The 17,369-nt window shown below is 46.0% G+C and overlaps 1 protein-coding gene and 1 long non-coding RNA gene across 3 annotated transcripts in view; one reads left to right on the forward strand and one right to left on the reverse strand.

Moving 5' to 3' along the window:
* Nucleotides 1-4,282: 4,282 nt before the first annotated feature.
* On the reverse strand, nucleotides 4,283-13,746 carry LOC138814161 (uncharacterized). Its single transcript, XR_011367911.1, has 2 exons — nucleotides 13,394-13,746; nucleotides 4,283-4,770 (listed from the first exon to the last, which is right to left on the reverse strand). It is a non-coding gene; the product is annotated as an uncharacterized lncRNA (long non-coding RNA).
* Nucleotides 12,769-17,369, forward strand: part of Spata13 (spermatogenesis associated 13) — a 129,787-nt gene continuing 125,186 nt past the window's right edge. The window contains exon 1 of one of the 2 annotated variants that reach the window (XM_070003104.1): nucleotides 12,769-12,819. The gene's annotated coding sequence lies outside the window, so the exon portion shown is untranslated. Of the gene's footprint in view, nucleotides 12,820-13,030; nucleotides 13,188-17,369 lie in introns of those variants that run through there. The other variant, XM_070003103.1, reaches the window with a different exon arrangement.

A 17,369-nucleotide genomic window follows, 5' to 3' on the forward strand; every position in this document is an offset into this window, starting at 1 on the left:
GATACCCGACTTCCTCCTGTACTTCCTTAAACTTCTGAGGCATCAGAGTGAGAGTGAGGGCTTTCTGCATCAGGAAGCAACATCAGAAGGACACAGAGTCTTCCAGAATCCTAATCTTTTGGTCTAGAGTCATGAGATTCATTCCTTCCCTCACTGTCTTCCTACCCCCCCTCCCCCCCAGCTACTGTATAAGTATTTAGTGCCAATCTCCAGGTAGGGACTGGGGACAAAGTTCTTTGCCTGGCCAAACTTTTAGGCAGGCTTCTGTAACCTCTCTTGGGCTCATCTGTGGGTTTTCTTGTAAAATCCACTTGTAGCATAGGAGCCCTTAAGTCAGTTCAGCTGCATTGCTCCACCTCCATATCTGATCTCCATCCAAGTGTGATCAAGGTGTCAGGGTGCTTGTCCCTGATCATCCCGCAGGCAATGGGTTGGTTTAGTCAGAATCCCTCACCCCCTCGGTGTTTCCTCTGAGTCATTTTCCATCTACTGACTCCATATGGCTTCTTACCTGCTGTTAAAGTCCCACTTGGCCATGTAGTGTGTGGAGTTAAGCTTGCTCCTTCTTCCCAAGGCTGCAAGGCAAGAACCTACCATAATGGTCCTTTCCCTCCCCTTTCCTCCCCTCCTCTCCCCTAATGGAATGAAAGCATGAGATCTGCATGGGCCAGACAAAAGTACAAAGATCGACATTGCTTTCCTGATAGCTCAGTTCTGCTCATGGTAAAGGTACTCAGGCACTTGAGGTCCAGAAGGCTAATCTAAGAGAGACAGCTGAAACCCACAGTAAAACTGTGTATAAATATAAATATCTTTATACCTCCAAAAAGCAGTTGCAGTTTTGGGATTGTGTATGTGTGTGCATGCACACGTGTGTGTGCGTCCGTGCGTGCAAGTGCTGGTGCTACTCCTAGAGCTCGAACTCAGAGCCTGGGTGCTGTCCCTGAGCTCCTTTTCCTCTAGGCTACTGGTCTACCACTTGGGCCACAGTGCTGCTTCTGGCTTTTTGAATAGTTTATTGGAGATAAAGTCTCAAGCATTTTCCTCTCTGGGCTGGCTTTGAACTGTGTCATCAGATCTTAGCTTCCTGAGTAGCCAGGATTACATGCATAATCCACCAGCTCCCAGCAGTCTTGGGATTTTGGTGGTAGTGGTGGTGGTGGGTGATACTGGGGTTGAACTTAGGGGCTTACAATCATTAGGCAGGTGATCTACCACTTGAAAAATACACCTCCAGACCTTTTTGCTTTAGTTATTTTTTCAGATAAAGTCTCATGTTTTTGTTCTTGATGGCTTGGGATCTCATTTCTCCTATTTATTCTTCTCACTAGGCTCAGATTGCAGGAAAGTGCCATTATGACTGGCTTGTTGAGTTGAAATAAGGTATTGACAAATTTTTACCTGGGCTGACCTTGAACCGTGTGATCTCTACTTCCCACATACCCGACAGTCTTGGGATATGTGAAATCAATTATGGAAAATAAAATGATATGTAATCATCTCTCCCTATGTGTGGGTTTCTTATCCATGCATTCAATTAACAGTGTATTGAAACTTTGTGTGTGTGTGTGTGTGTGTGTGTGTGTGTGTGTGTGTGCGCGCGCGCGCGCGCACGTGTGTATGCATGTCCTGTAGTTTGAAGTCAGAGCCTGGGCACTGTCTATGAGGTTACTTTGCTTAAGGCTAGCACTCTACTACTTGAGCTACAGCTCCAGTTCTGGCTTTTTGGTGGTTAATTGGAGATAAGAGTCTCGTGGACTTTCCTGCCTAGGCTGGCTTTGAACTATGATCCTCAAATATCAGTCTCCTGTGTAGCTAGGATTATAGTGTGAGCCACCATCGCTTGGCTGGATTCAAATTATTTGAAAAGAAAAAGAAAAATGAATCTCTGCTGATTTTGCCATTATTATCCAAACATTATGGTATAACAACTGTGTGCACAACATTTACATAATATTAGGTATCCAAAGTGATGACTTGGGGTACACAGGAGAATTTTGCTTATTCTATGCAAATATTTCGCTGTTATATATAGAGACCTTGAGCTTCTGAGAGTTTTGGTGTCCATGGCATCCTGGAGCCAACCCATTTGGGATGGGCAGGGGGGTATCCTACATGTCCATCTTCAACATTGTATGTAAATGTGTCTTGCTCAGAGCTGCAGAAGGGTTAATCCAATGAACACAAGGGAGACCCACAGAGTCAGGTGTGGAATTAGATATTTGTAACAGGGCTGGGGCAGGTGCTACAGATACTAAGAGAGGAAAGGAAAGCTGTTCGTGTGGGTAAAATACAATGGGCAGAGACAGCAACAGGTGGTAGGTAGGGCAAAAGGTGTGGGAGGATTGGCTCCCTAACAGGTGGGTGGGTGGAGCCCCACCCAGGTCTCCAGCTCCTGAGATGTCAGCAGATGGTTGAGCTGAGCAGCCAGCCTCCATCCTCAGAGCTGCTATGGGGCAGACCACAAGTCCCGGGCCTCACACAGATGGCAGAGTCAGAATCCAACAGACAAGAGAACAGAATGAAAGATCAAGTGAGGGCCACAGGTTCAAGACCATGCATACAAGACAAGGTGAGGTTATGACCCAGTGAGGAGCCTAGGACAGAAAGCATCTCCAGTGGGTATTAACTGTGAACTTCTGGGGCTGGGCAGGGGCGACTCACACCTGTAATCCTAGCTACTCAGGAGGATGGGATCTGAGGATTGCAGTTCAAAGCCAGCTCGGGTAGGAAAGTCTGTGAGACTCTTATCTCCAATTAACCACTAGAAAACTGGAAATGGTGCTGTGGTTCAAAGGGTAAAGTGTTTACCTTGAGCTGAAGAGCTCAGGGACAGTGCCTAGGCCCAGAGTTCAAGCCCCATGACTGACCACAAAAAAAAAAAGTGAACTTATTTGAATGTTCTGGCCCAGCCCGACATCCAAAGTTGCATCATTGCCTGTGAGTTTGGGCCCAATAAATGTCCCTCTCCAACATGAGGACTTTTCTACTGTGTGTGCATGCACATGTACCAGTACTGGGGCTTGAATTCATGGCTTCATACTCTCACTTGGCTTTTTTTCACTCAAGGCTAGCACTCTACTACTTGAGCCACAGGCTCCACTTCCAGATTTTTTTCTGGTTAATTGGAAATGAGAGTGAAGACAATGTTTCCCCCATCCACGTCCCCACTATATAGGTGAGGATGCATTACAGAACCTGCATGGATGCTCAAAGTGGACAGTGCCCAAGGCCTTTATCCAAAGTATTTTTTCTATATACATATACTTATGATAGCTTAATTTATAAAATAGGCACGGTAAAACATTTTAATCAGAATAATTCCTTGCTTCCCTTCCTTCTTTCCTTTCTTTCTTTCTTTGCCGGTTCTTTGCTTGAACTTGGAGCCTGGGTGCTCTCCTAGCTTTTTCTGCTCAGGGTTTGTGCTCTACCATTTGAGCCACAGCTCCACTTTCATCTTTATGCTTGTCAATTAGAGATAAGAGTTTCATGAACTTTCCTACCCAGGCTGGTTTTGAACCATGATCTTCAGATCTCAGCTTCCTGAATAGCTAGGATTGTAGTTATGAGCCACCAGTGCCCATATTAAGACAATTTTTAAAAATCTTACATTAGTGTGTAGAGCAAGATTTCACTGTTTCATACGTTTATAGTATGTTCCAAGAAATCTTGCCCCTTCTATCACTCTCCTTGCCCACCTTTCTTTCTAAAACCATTTCAACAGGTTTCATTGTTCTAATTCCATAGTTGCAAATAATGTTTCCATAGTATTCAACCACCCTCACCTTCCGTATTAATCCAACCCCACCTCCTGTTGTTAACCACCCCATGACAATTTTTCTCTCCCCTCCCGCATTGAAGGTTTTTATGTTGTTTGGCAGCTGGGGTCTGACTCACCTGATGCCACTCTCACCCCAACCAATGTTTTTCTTCTTTGCACTGTGTCACTAGCTCAGCTTTACTACTAAGGATAAAAATCAAAAGAAGGCAAACCACTCAAGAGATGTCTTTCCCCTGCCCATCTTAGTGATAATGGAACATAAATCCACACTTGAATCATACCCTAGCCCTTTTCAGATTTAGGTTATTTTTCAGATCTTGTCATTTTGACCCGGGGTCCCCTCAAATCATCATTCTCACGCTTCTCGCCTCTTGCATAGCTGGGATTACAAGCATGAACCACCATGCCTGGCTCATTTTTGTCTAGGTTGGCCTTGGATTGCAGTACTCTGTCACTGCTTCCCAAGTAGCTGGGGTTATAGTCTTGAACAACCATACCTGGTTCAAGAGAAGTTTTTATTGAGCAATACCAGGGGAGTGAACTACAGGAAGGTATCTCTTGGCTGCACACAAAGTAAGCTGAGCAGCCTGCTTATGTAGTCACACAGGGGGTGGGGCAAGGGTATCTGTGCTGATCAAGCAAATGTTGGCATTTGCTTGGCCTAGGCCTGTCACCAGTCACCTTATACAAATGAAGACGGCATTAACACCAATCATGGCTCAATCCTATCATCAGTCAGAGCAGCCCATTATGCAAATGAGCTGAGTTTACACCAATCACAGCTCTTTTTGGCCTCCTGGGGAAGAAAGTACTCCCCCTTTTGGCCTGGATGGAGGTTTCTGCTGTAGTGGCAAAAGTCTGTTGCAAGTACTGCTGGGGCAGTGCTTTCAGAAGCTGTGGTTACCAGGTGGCTCATATTTCCAGAGGTTTCAGTCCATGGTCAGCTGGCTTGTTGCTTTGAGTCTAAAGTGTCTTCCTCTCCTTCCTTCCTAAGGAAAGAAAAGACATGGGCCAAAATCTCACATCTGCTGGACTCTGATAAAGCTCTCCTCCTTCTACTCCTGAATTACATCTAGGTTGATGGCCTCATGATGGGAGGTATGAGAGGCAGAGATCACCTGGTAAAACCAGGGAAATTCAGGCTTGCTCTTTTTTTTTTCTTTTCTTTTGTTTATCATGGGGTTTGAAAGTAGGGCCTGGTCCCTGCCCCTGAGATTTTTTTTTTTTTACTTAAAGTTAGCACTCTACCACTTGAGGCACAATTTTCCTTCCAGCTTTTGCTAATTTATTGGAAATAAGAATCTCAGAGACTTTCCTGCCTGATCTGGCTTTGAACTGAGATCCTCAGATCTGTCTCCTGAGTAGACTTGCTCTTTTAATAGTAGCACCCTCTCACAAGTACTAAATAGAGCTGCAAGAGCCACAGTGATCCCTCCCATGAGCAGTGACCTCCCACTAGGCCCCCTTCTTAAAAGGTTCCATCACCTGAACACCACCACAATGAAGGCCACAACTCCAGTTCATGATTTTTTGAGGGACAAATAACACTTAAATCTAAATTCTGGGGTATACCACTGTGCTGTGCTACCTAGTTACCTTGGCCATGTTAGATAAACTAGGTAACCTCAGTTTTCTGTCTCATAACACTGCCTCACAGGGCTTCCAAAGGACCAGAGCACACACAAAGAGCTTTTGCAAATGTGACCAATGCAGAAGGTTATAATTTGTAGTATGATTGAACAGAAGCTTAAAACTTAAGGAAGGAGTTGTTTGAAGAGCTGAGAATCTCTGCAAGTGTTTGCCTCATTTTTTTGTTTGTGCCTGTAAACATGTGATGGTTTGGGTACATGAGGCTCAGTGGACCAAACAAATTAGGTAAGCAATAGAATATCAACAAGAGCATTCTGTTCTCAAAGTGTGTGTGTGTGTGTGTGTGTGTGTGTGTGTGTGTGTGTGTGTGTGTGTGTTTACACAAAGTAGGGAAGGGCTAGGAATCAAGGGCCTAGAAGTTGTGTTAATTTTATGAGAGCTGCTTGTTTATTATTCATGGTTTCCATGAGTGTTTCTGCCGGGAAGGGAACAGCAGAAATAGTCTTCTGTGCCACACTTGAGGACTCTGTGATCCAGGCGTGGTGACTAGCCTTGGTGGTATGTAAACACCATCTACAAACTGAGACAGAGAATGAAGCTCTAAATGTCACATTTCACCCAAAGAGTAAAATGATTTGTAACTGGGGACAACAAGGGCTCAGAGATTCTCAGGGGAGGCTAGGATTTGCATTGATCCCTGTCCTCCTGAAGGCTTAGGAAAAATGATACCCATCAGGGAAGCTGGTCACTGTATGCTCAACCTGTAACCCTAACTACTCAGGAGGCTGAGATCTGAGGATTGTGGTTCAAAGCCCGCCGGTGCAGGAAAGCCTATGAAATTATCTTTAAGTGAAAAAGCTGCATGCAGGCTCTGAGTTCAAGCCCCAGTAGCAGCACAGAAAAAAAAAATTTTTTAAAAAGAAGCCTTCCCCAAGATTCCGAGGCCTTAAGAAAGATAAAGATAATTTGTTCTAAGTCACATAGCTTCACCTAACAACAGACACAGGATTCTAATTTGGCTCTGACACCAAAACTTATGCTGAGATGAAAGAATGCAAGTAAGACCCAAAGGATATACTGGCTCAGAGGATAGTGACTGACACAAGAATGACAGCCACTATGGCTGTTTTATTACTTGTGAACATAACAGTTTCACTGGGCAACTTGTTCATAGAGCAGTTTTTGTACTTAAGTGTGATAAGCCTAGGAGACAGCAAAATTCCAGAGGTTGTTGTGTGTGTGTGTGTGTGTGTGTGTGTGTGTGTGTGTGTGTGTGTGTGCGCGCGCCTACGTGCGCACCAGGACTAGCGCTTGAACTCAAGGCCTCGCTCTCTTGTTTGGCTTTTTTGCTCACAAATCTGTGCTATAACTCTCTGTTTTAAGAGCACCCTTAATAGAAACTGAGAATAGTGGTACATGCCTTTAATCCCAGAATTTGAGGGGCTAGGAAGAATGACTGTGACGCTGAGGCAAACCTAGGTTCCAGAGCAAGTTTAAAGGGAACCTGGATTTCATAGCCAGAACCTGTGTCAAAACCAACAAAAATGATCTGCAGTATAATTGCCATGATCCTTGCCTGCACAGGCCATATACTGGTAAACAGCAAATTCTCTTCCTCTACCATCTGCTTTGCAGGTTCAAAGTTGGTGGGGGGAAAGTTCATTTGGTTTTGTTTGTTTAGTGCTGATACTGAGGCTTGAATTTAGGGCCTCCTACTCTTACTTGATTTTCTCACTCAAGGCTGAACTGTACCTTCATGTCTGGCTTTTTGCTAGTTAATTAGAGAGGAGAGTCTCATGGAAATTCCTTCCCTAAGCTGGCTTTGAACCATGATTCTAACATCTCAGCCTCCTGAATAGCTAAGATAACAGGTGTGAGTCACCAGGATCCAGCTTCACTTGGCTTTAAAAGGTAAGAATTTGTTCAGGAGTGAAATTCAAAATGGACCATGTGATTGATTTCAAATATGGTTATAGGCTACAGGGTTATTACAGATATATACTTGTTTTCTATGAAACATAAAAATTAGCCAAAAGGGGCTGGGAAGTTGGCTTAGTGGTAGAGTGTTTGCCTTGTACGCATGAGGCCCTGAGTTCGATTCCTCAGCACCACATAAGCAGAAAAAAAGTCACAGGTCTACCTGTTTGCCTAGATTGTTATAGACTTGATACCAGGATCTAGCTTTTGTGTGCTTTTCTTGTTTTTTGTTTTTGTTTTTATTGTTCTGTTTTATTTGGTATGTCATACTGTGTTAGTAATTATTATTAGTTTGATTATTTTATTGGATATCCTAGTACCTCCTATGAATTTAGGATTATGGGAGATCAACAATGAAATAACATTGTAAAATGATTCCACCCTCGAGGGGACATGATCTGATTGGTCTAAAATCAGGAGCTTCAATCTTTTTTTGGGGGGAGGGTCCAGTCATGGGGGCTGAGCTCTGGGCCTGGGTGCTATCCCTCAGTTCTTCAGCTCAAGGCTAGTGCTCTACCTCTTGAGCCACAGTGCCACTTCCGGCTTTTTTCTTTTTGCTAATGTGGTGCTGAGGAATCGAACCCAGGGCCTCAGGCATGCAAGGCAAGTGCTCTACCACTGAGCCACCTTCCCAGCCCCTAGGAGCTTCAATCTTATGGTATCAGCAAACGTGAATTACTAATGCTCCCAAGAAAGCCAGGGAAGGGGTTAAAGGAGTCAACTTGAGGCCATTGAGAATAGTGGTACATGCCTTCAGAATTTGAGGGGCTTTGAGCTTTGAGCTCAGAGGTGGAGCTGGACCCCTCTTGGTACAGGTGTTTGGGCTGAAGACCTTGAATTTGCTTGACTTGTTTGCTCAGTTGGGGTTCTACCATTTGAAGTATGCCTCTACCTTTGCTTTTTGCTATTTGGGAGGTGGAGTCTTATGAACTTTTCTGGCTTCAGACTGTGATTCCCTGGTTCTTGGATTGCAGGCATGAACCACCAGCACCTGGCTTCACCTCCTCTTCATTTCATTTGTTATTTCCATTTCTCTCTTCCTTTCTTTGGCATTCCAGTATAAACCATTTTAACATCAAAAAAGGCAAACTGGAGACAACTTATTTTTAATTGTGCTGTCAGTGCCTGGGGTGCTGTCCCTGAACTTCTTTTGCTCAAGGCTACTTCTGGCTTTTTCTGAATAGTTTATTGGAGGTAAGAGTTTCACAGACCCTCCTGCTTGGGCTGGCTTTAAACTGTGATTCTCAGATCTCAGCCTCTTGAATAACCAGGATTACAGGTATGAGCCACTGGCACCTGACTAACGTACCATCTTAACCATCTTTAATTACAGGTTAGTGGCATTCAGTAAATTCACCTATTCTTATGCAGTCATTCATCTCTAGAGCTCTTTTTATCTTACAAAATGGAATCTCAGTGATAATTAAACTCCCCATTTTATCTCCTCCCTACCCCTGGAAAACTCTGCTTTTTTCCTGTGGACTTGACTACTCTAGTACCTCATGTAAACAGAATTACACATTGTTTGTTTATGGCATAGTTCATTCTGTATGGTGTCTTCAAGTTTATCCATGTAAGTATGTATTAGAATTTCACTTTTTTTTAAAAGCCTACATAATATTTGTTTGCATGCACATAGCTCATTTTCTTTATGCATTCATCCACCCCTGGACACATGAGCTACTCCATCTTGTAGTGGTAGTGCACAATGCTGTTGTGAACACTGCACGTGTGTCTTTGCTTTCAGTTCCTGTGTGTGTGTGTGTGTGTGTGTGTGTGTGTGTGTGTGTGTGTGTGTGTGTGTGTGTGTGTGTTGCAGTAGGACTTAAACTCAGGGCTTGGGCACTGCCCTTAGCTTTTTCACTCAAGGCTAGTGCTGTACCACTTGAGCCACATCTCTATTTCTGGCTTTTCAGTGGTTAATTGGAGGTAAGAGTCTCAAGGACTTTCCTGCCTGGGCTTGGCAAACCTCCATCCTCAGATTTCAACTTCCTGGGTAGCTAGGATTTCAGGTGTGAGCCACTAGTGCCAGACTAAACTTTTGCTTCCCTAATCAATGCAGACAGGAAGGTAGACCTGTCCTACACACACTGAAGAGGAAGTGGAATCTTGGCAGGACAAAGAGTTTGCCAAGGGTCAGACCGGGTACTGAACAGGCAAGATGCTGTTAGGTCAAGTTTATAGACTACAGAAATTCATTTATCTGAGGGGCCAGGCCTAAAAAAGCACTATATGTAAATATTACTAGTGGTTTTCTGCATTTAGAAGTGATCTTTTGAAATATTAACACCCTTCAAATTTAAACCTTAGTATTCTGCTTAAAATAAAAACTAAACTATTTCCATTTATGAGTGCTTCACACATTTTGTTAGTTATGGATGGTAAAACAAAATAGAATAGTCAATATTTATGTCTGGTGCTAAGTCTCTAAAATTTTCCATAGTTTAATATTTTAATATTTTTGTTTTAGACAAACATGCTTGTTGTCAAATGTTGGGGAATTTTAGTGAAAATTCAGAGATTAAAATCTACCTATATTTCTATAACCTAGTTTTGTGTGTGTTTTAATATATTTATTAATAGGGTGATTTTAGGGTTACCAAAATCTGAGTGAGATTTGGAAACATGGCTCAAGTATTAGATCCCGGCTAGCAAGGGAGAAGTCTTGGATTCAATTCCTAGTACCTCAAAATAAACCAAGTAAAAATTACAGATTTCTGGTCCACCTCACATCTCTTTTCAGAGACAGTTTTTTTTTTGTTATTTGTTTTTTTTTTTTTCCTTTCCCTCTTGCTGAGTTTGAGGTTGAACCCACAGTCTTCTGCTTGCTAGGTAAATGTACTACCACTGAGCTACAAACCCAGTCCTAGACCCCACTGTATTTTTAAAAATTTTATTTATTTATTTATTTATTTTATTTATTCCAGTCCTGGGGCTTAAACTCAGGGCCTGGGCATTGTCCTTGAGCTTATTTGCTCAAAGCTAGCATTCTAAAACTTGAGCCACAGAGCCATTCCGGCTTTTTCTGAGGAATCAGACTTAGAGTTTCGTGCATGCTAGGTAAGCACTCTATCACTAAGCCATATTCCTAACTCTCCAATATATGTGTACATACATACATATATATATATATATATAATTTTATTTTTTTGGTTGTGGGGCTTGAACTTTGGGCCTGGGCACTGTCCCTGAACTCTTCAGCTCAAGGTGAACACTCTACCACTTGAGACACAGTGCCACTGATGGTTTTCTGGCTGGAGATAAGTCTCATGGACTTTCCTTGCTGGGCTGGCTTTGAATTGTGATCCTCTGATCTCAGCCTCCTGAGTAGCTAAGATTACAGGCATGAAACACCAGTGCCTGGCTCCCCACTATATATTTTTTTTTTTTTTTGGTCCAGTCGTGGGGCCTGAACTCTGGGCCTGGGCGCTGTCCCTCAGCTCTTCAGCTCAAGGCTAGCGCTCTACCACTTGAGCCACAGCGCCACTTCCGGCTTTTTTCTTTTTGCTTATGTGGTGCTGAGGAATCGAACCCAGGGCCTCAGGCATGCAAGGCAAGCCCTCTACCACTGAGCCACCTTCCCAGCCCCCCACTATATTTTTAACATCTTATATTGTATTTGAATGAGCTGATCCTGGTACTTTATGATGAACTGACCTTTTACTCTGTTGTAGACACAACTAGTTTTAACAACTGGGTGACCTATATCCAACATTATAGTACCAAACAGGAGTGATTTCCGTATTTCAAAAGCACTGGCTGGGAAGGTGGCTCAGTGGTAGAGTGCTTGCCTTGCATGCCTGAGGCCCTGGGTTCGATTCCTCAGCACCACATAAGCAAAAGAAAAAAGCCAGAAGTGGTGCTGTGGCTCAAGTGGTAGAGTGCTAGCCTTGAGCTGAAGAGCTGAGGGACAACGCCCAGGCCCAGAGTTCAGGCCCCATGACCGGACCCCGACCCCCCCAAAAGCATATATAAAATGAATTCTGACTTTACTGAATAGTATACTAATTTCATACGTTCTGGTTTCTAAAGAGTGGGTATTGCTGGGTGCTGGTGGCTCATGCCTGTAATCCTAGCTATTCAGGAGGCTGAGATCTGAGGATCGTGGTTCAAAGCCAGCCCCAGCAGGAAAGTCTGTGAGACTCTTATCTCCAATAAACCACTAGAAAACCAGTAGTGGGGAGGGTGGCGCAAGCAGTAGAGCACTTGCCGTGAGCTGAAGAGCTGAGGGATAGTGCCCAAGCCCAGAGTTCAAGCCCCATGACCAACCAAAGCCAAACAAGCAAAAAGAATGGGTATTAATTGTTCTTTAATTGTAATAAAAGTGGTACCTATTTATAATAATCACGCTGGCACATTAGAACAACTCAAAGGAATCCTATGAAAAACTGTACTCTGTGTGTGTGTGTGTGTGTGTGTGTGTGTGTGTGTGTGTGTGTGTGTGTGTGTGTGTGTGTGTGTGTTTACCAGGACTCCTTGAGCTAGAACTCAAGGACTGGGAGCTGTTCCTTAGTTTTATTGCTCAAGGCTGGTGATGTACCACTTGAGCCTCACCTCCATTTGTGGCATTTTGGTGGTGATTAATTGGACATAAAAAGTCTCATGGACTTTTCTGCCAAGGGTGGCTTAGAACTTTGATCCTCAAATCTCAGTCTCCAAAGTAGCAAGATGTGATCCACAGATGCTAGATGAAAAACCTCACTTTTTAAAAAGAATGCAGTTCTTTAAGGATTTCCCTTAGTTGTTTAACAAGAAATAATCCCGGATATTTGTGGCACACAGAGATCCTGAAGCAGAAGCGTTTCTTCTCTGTGGTTTTCATGAGAATGAACGATTAGATTCTGAGCCAAATAGGAAAAGTGATAGTCATTGGTCTTTAAGGGGAGTTTACTGAAACAATGTCCCCCTCCCCCGGCCCCCTTCCCTCCCCCCCTCCCCCCCTCCCCGCCAGACCTGCAGGAGGCCCTGGAGGAGGGAACTGCACAATCCGCATTTTGCATTCCCCTTGGCCCCCAAGGCCAGAGCGTGCACGCAGTCACGGACTGGCAGCGTGGGAACTCCGGGCAGAGGTGGGGGCGGGGTGGGCGTGCGGGCCGGTTGCCAGGCAACAGGGAGCTGCTCCCACCAAGCGCTGGGCTGAGGTGGAAGTCAGAGGAGAACTGGGTTTGGGGAACTAGTTTGTGAGTGGCAGTGTGGAGGTGGCAGGGGTGGCAGGAAGGGAGCCGTGCTAGGCGGAAAACTTACGGTTGTCAGAATAAGGGCTGAGGTGGTGGTGGGAGAAGCCTAGAGGGGGTGCAGGGAGGGGGCGTGGCTTCAGAGGAATTGGCGGGCGGAGGTGTGGCCTGGGAGGAGAGCTACTAAGTAATTCGGGACGACGTGCAGGGTAGCGAAGGAAAGTAAGTTAGGGGCGTGGCCAGGAATCAAGAGGCGTGGCTACAAGTGGCCTTCCACTGGGAAGGGCGTGGCCTGAGGTGAGCGGTTTGGCGGGCGTGGTCTGAGGTGAGCCACTTTGAAGAGCGTGGCCTACGGGAGGGGGAGGGTAGGGAAAGGGGCGGGGAAATTGGCTCAGGAGGCGTGGCCCCAGGAGCCAATAAGGGGTGTGGCCGATTGGGGGGGGGGGAGATAGCTGGCCTGGGGGCGTGGCTCCGGGTGGCCGGCGGCCGCGCGCGGGTGAGAGCCGGCGCCGCGCTTTCTTTCTCCGGCCGCCCGGCGGGTTGCTAGCCCTGAGGCGGTACCACAGAATCGGACGAGTTCGGGGCTCCACCTGCCCTGGGAGCGGCCCCTTTGGGGTTGCAGGGACGCTAGCTTTGGAGCCTCGGTCGAATGGGGACCCGGCGAGGTGAGACTGCACTGAAGGGTGGCGTGGGGGCCGGGGCCGGGCGGCTGTGCCCGGCCGACGCGGGGCGCAAGTCGCTCGGGAGGGCACTCGCGGTGGGCGGGGAGGAGGCCGGGCGCGGCCGTGAGCCCTCATCGCTGTCCCCTGTCCCGGGGGGGGGGGGGTGTCCTGATCCCTTGGGTTTGTGGGATCCTGCCCGGGCTGCTCACCTGTTGGGCCGGAGTGGCTCGGCGCCCCTGGGCTGGCCGCGCAGCGCTGTCGCCGGGCCGCGCGCGCGGGTGGCGGGCGTGCCCCCGGCGGCTTCCAACAGGATCTGTCCAAGACGGCTTTTGACCCTGAAACCCAACCCCGTGCTCCCCTGCACTCGGGCCTGGCCTGTCCAGGAGTTGTGCCAGGAGCTCTGGGACAGAGCTAGGGGGAGCCGGCGGGGGCCAGGGTCCCCCTTCTCCACCTGCCCCTTGCTCCGGCGGCGTGACCCGCGAGTGCATCCAGGGGACCGCGAGAGCTTCCCGGAGCCCTTGTCCTAGAAACCCACGTCCTCAGGTCCTAAAATGAGGCTCAATCTGGGAAGGAAGACTTTGGGACCCAGTGTCTGTCGTCACGGGACCGGAGAGAGAGAGAGGGGGGGAGTTGGGCAGAGTTGGCTTGGCTCCATTTCTGCTCAGGACGTGGGGGAATTGGTCTCTGAACCCTGGGAAGGTAGAATGGAAGCCAACTGGTGTCTGCCAGCGATCAGGGAACTCAGGTGACCTGTACTGGCCGGCCACCCAACGGACTGTGCAATTGCAGAGCTCGAGCGAATTCCTTCTCCAAGTGAAAAAAGTACGATAGAGATAAACACATTAAAACAGCACACCAAAGCAAGCAAGCAAGCAAGCAAAGAATTTTAGGTTCGTTGTTTCTTAACATCGATAATCATGTAGATAAAGGGAACAATAATTTAATTTTTTCTCAGCGCTTGCTAAACTCATATATTGTCCCTGACCTGCCGGGTTTTCTGAGCATCTTCACCATGTTTGCTGTTGTCCTATTTAATTTAATTTTCACTGCGTAGCCCACCAGATTTCCCAGCATTTCTCTCTCTCTCTCTCTCTCTCTCTCTCTCTCTCTCTCTCTCTCTCTCTCTCTCTCTCTCTCTCTCTCTCTCTCTCTCTTTCTCCCCCCCCTTGGTATTCCACCTGCTGAGAGGCACAGAAAATTCACTCCATTTTCTTTTCGGTTTTGCTCTCCCCTCCCTTCCTATTTTCTTTTTATGCCTTTAAACTTTTCCTAAATGCACTCTCTCACGTTCTGTCCCCGCGTTCGGTCCCCTTCCCGCCCCTCTTTCCAACTTCCCCTCCATTGTTCTCTGGGTGCCTCTTAATTATGCACCTCACCAAGGGCTGCCAGTCCTTCCCTGCCCCTCCCCCACCTTCTAGAGCTTGATGGGGCTGGTTCTTATCCAGCATTCTAATTTTCATCTTTTCCCTTGGGCCCCAAATTTGCCATCTTCTCTTCATCCTGCCCTCCTAGATGAAGATCTCCTTCCTTATATCCTTGTGCATGCTTCCCCCACCCCCCTCCCCCAGCCTTTTTATCTGCTTCTCCCCCAACTAAGTGCTTGCCCTAGCCCCAGCCATAGCTACCCTCCTAGCACACCTGATCTTAGGTCCTTCTGTTGTAGGTTTTACAGGTCTCAACATCCCTAGGCTCCTTTCCCTCCTTTCCAATCAGGGCCCCACCTCCCCGTACCTTGCAGACAGCTTTATTACAGAATGCCTAGAAGTGTGAGAAGGAAGATTGTGCTGGTACAGGGGCTTGAACTCAGAGCCTACCCTTTACCTTTTTCTCTCAAGGCTGGTGTTTTACCACTTAAGCCACACCTTCACTTCTGCCTTTTTGGAGGTTAGTTGTAGATAAGAGTGTGTTTTCCTGCCTGAACTGGCTTGGACCAAGATCCTCAAATCTCAGACTTCTGTGTAGGTAGGATTACAGGCCTGGTCCACAGGTGCCTGGTTGGCAGTTGCATTTCTGCAGAAAAGCCCAATATTTCAGGACCACCCCATCTGCCACTGTTCTGTTTATTCTGAGATGGAGTCAGATATGCAGTCCTTGAATGGTGTTCAGTTCAATGTGAATAGGATCTCAAGCAACATTTATTTACTGTATGCTGTACTTAATGTATGCTTTGTACTGTCCCAAACAGTTTGTAGGCAATAATGCACACTAGTAAGGGGAACACTAGTTCCCTCACAACTCTGTAACTGTTTTCCTTTATGGACAAGAAAAGGATACTCAGAGAAAGTCAGTAACAGGTGGGTTTTTCAGGTGGTTGCAGTGGAAACCCTCTCCTCATTGGGCACAGAAGTTTTACGCAGTTTTATGCAACCTGTTGAACTCAGGCAGCCCGAGCCGTAAGCTTTGGAAATGAGGTCATTGTTTGACATGTTTTGTTTCGTTTCTGATGTACATGAGAACATAGTTTCTATGGCTGTGGGGAAATCTGAATGCCTGGTGTCCTTCAGAAAGCCTGGTGACAGTGTAGACAATTTATCCATATCTTTAGCCTGCTTTCCCTTTCCATCACAGAAGCCAGCAAAAGAGTGTCATAAAAAAGGCAGTTGCTGACTGCCTCCTCTTGTATGTTGTGAAGAGTTCAGTTTCACTTTAATTGTGTGGATGTTGGGGTCTCAGAGCTACATGATTTCATGAGTGTTTTTTAAAATTTCTGTTTCATTATGTAATCCTTTCTTTGTTTTTATGTTGGCCCTGAGGCTTGAAACTCAGGACCTGTTTTTTAACTTGTCTGCTCAAAGCTGGTGCTCTACTACTTGAGCCACACCTACCTCTAGTTTTGGTTTTTTGTTGGTCATTTGGAGACCAGAGTCTTAGAACTTTTCCTGTTCTGGCTTGCTTTGAACTGTGATCCTCCCTCAGATATCAGCCTCCTGAGTAGCTAGGGTTACAGGCATGAGCCATTAGTGCCCCTCTCATGTAAGCTTAAAGCCTTGATCAGATATTTCCTTGTTATTCTTCCCTTTTGGAGAGCTGGAGGCAAATATTTCTACTTTCAGAGATCCTGTAGTTGATGGGTAAAGTTATGTAGTTGGAGAGCTGGAAAGTACTAGGAAACCATGGCTTGAATGATTGGACTTGTCCAAGGGGAAATAGCATAATGGTAGAGTGACCCCTGGACCCAGGGTTTTGCACAACCGGCCCCTGGCGTAATGCTCAGGCCTACAGCTTGGTGGGTTCACCTGTTTACCTGTTTCTGTTAACTTTTTCCTGTCTGTCTGTCTGTCTGTCTCTTTCTCTATTTGTCTCTGGTACCAGTCCTAGACCTTAAACTTACGGCTTGGGCACTGTTTCTGAGCTTCTTTTTCTCAAGACTGGCATGCTACCATTTGAGCCACAGTGCTACTTCCAGCTTTTTCTGAGTATTTTACTAGAGATAAGAGTCTTATCGACTTTCCTGCCTGGGCTGGCTTTGAACCACAATCCTCAGAGCTCTGCCTCTTGAGTAGCTAGGATTTACACTCGTGAGTCACTCAGTTTTCTTTCTTTTCTTTTTGTCTGAAAGCTAAGCATTTAGAAAAAAAATGTTTGTTTTTGAAATATGTAGCAGCATAGTTATTTTCATAACATCACAGACATATAAATTCAGATGTTTTAGAAGGCACTATAATTTTCAAAACAGAAGGAACACCTAAGCTACATAGCTTTCTCAAGGCAAATTATTTAGTAGGTGGGAATTTGAAAATCAGTCACTGGAATGTTAATTGCTTTTCCCCATGCTGGGAATAATGCACTGGTATAGATCTGTGTGTGAATTTCTTCATCTCTGAATCACAAAATGAGACAACAGTGAGGGGGAGGGCAGGAAGAGGGAGAGACAAAGTAGCTGCTGTTTCTGTGTTGGCCTGTGCCAGGCGCATGCCCTTCTCTGGGGGTTCTCATCTGAGCCCTCTACACTGATGCCTGACACCTTCAGGAACCTTGACTGTTCTGCTTTACCATGATGCCCAGCTCTGTTCAGATCAGCTTTTATTTTTTGTGTGCCAGTAGTGGCGTCTGAACTCAGCACTTCATGCTCTCCATTGGCTTTTTCACACAAGGCTGGGACTCTACCACTTAATCTACTGCTTCACCTGCTGCTTCTTGGTGATAAATTGGAGATAAGAGTCTTTAGGATGCATTTGTCTATTT

Source organism: Dipodomys merriami, unplaced genomic scaffold (genome assembly GCF_024711535.1).
Source record: "Dipodomys merriami isolate MVZ:Mamm:240054 unplaced genomic scaffold, mDipMer1.0.p SCAF_6, whole genome shotgun sequence".
Lineage (NCBI taxonomy): Eukaryota > Metazoa > Chordata > Mammalia > Rodentia > Heteromyidae > Dipodomys > Dipodomys merriami.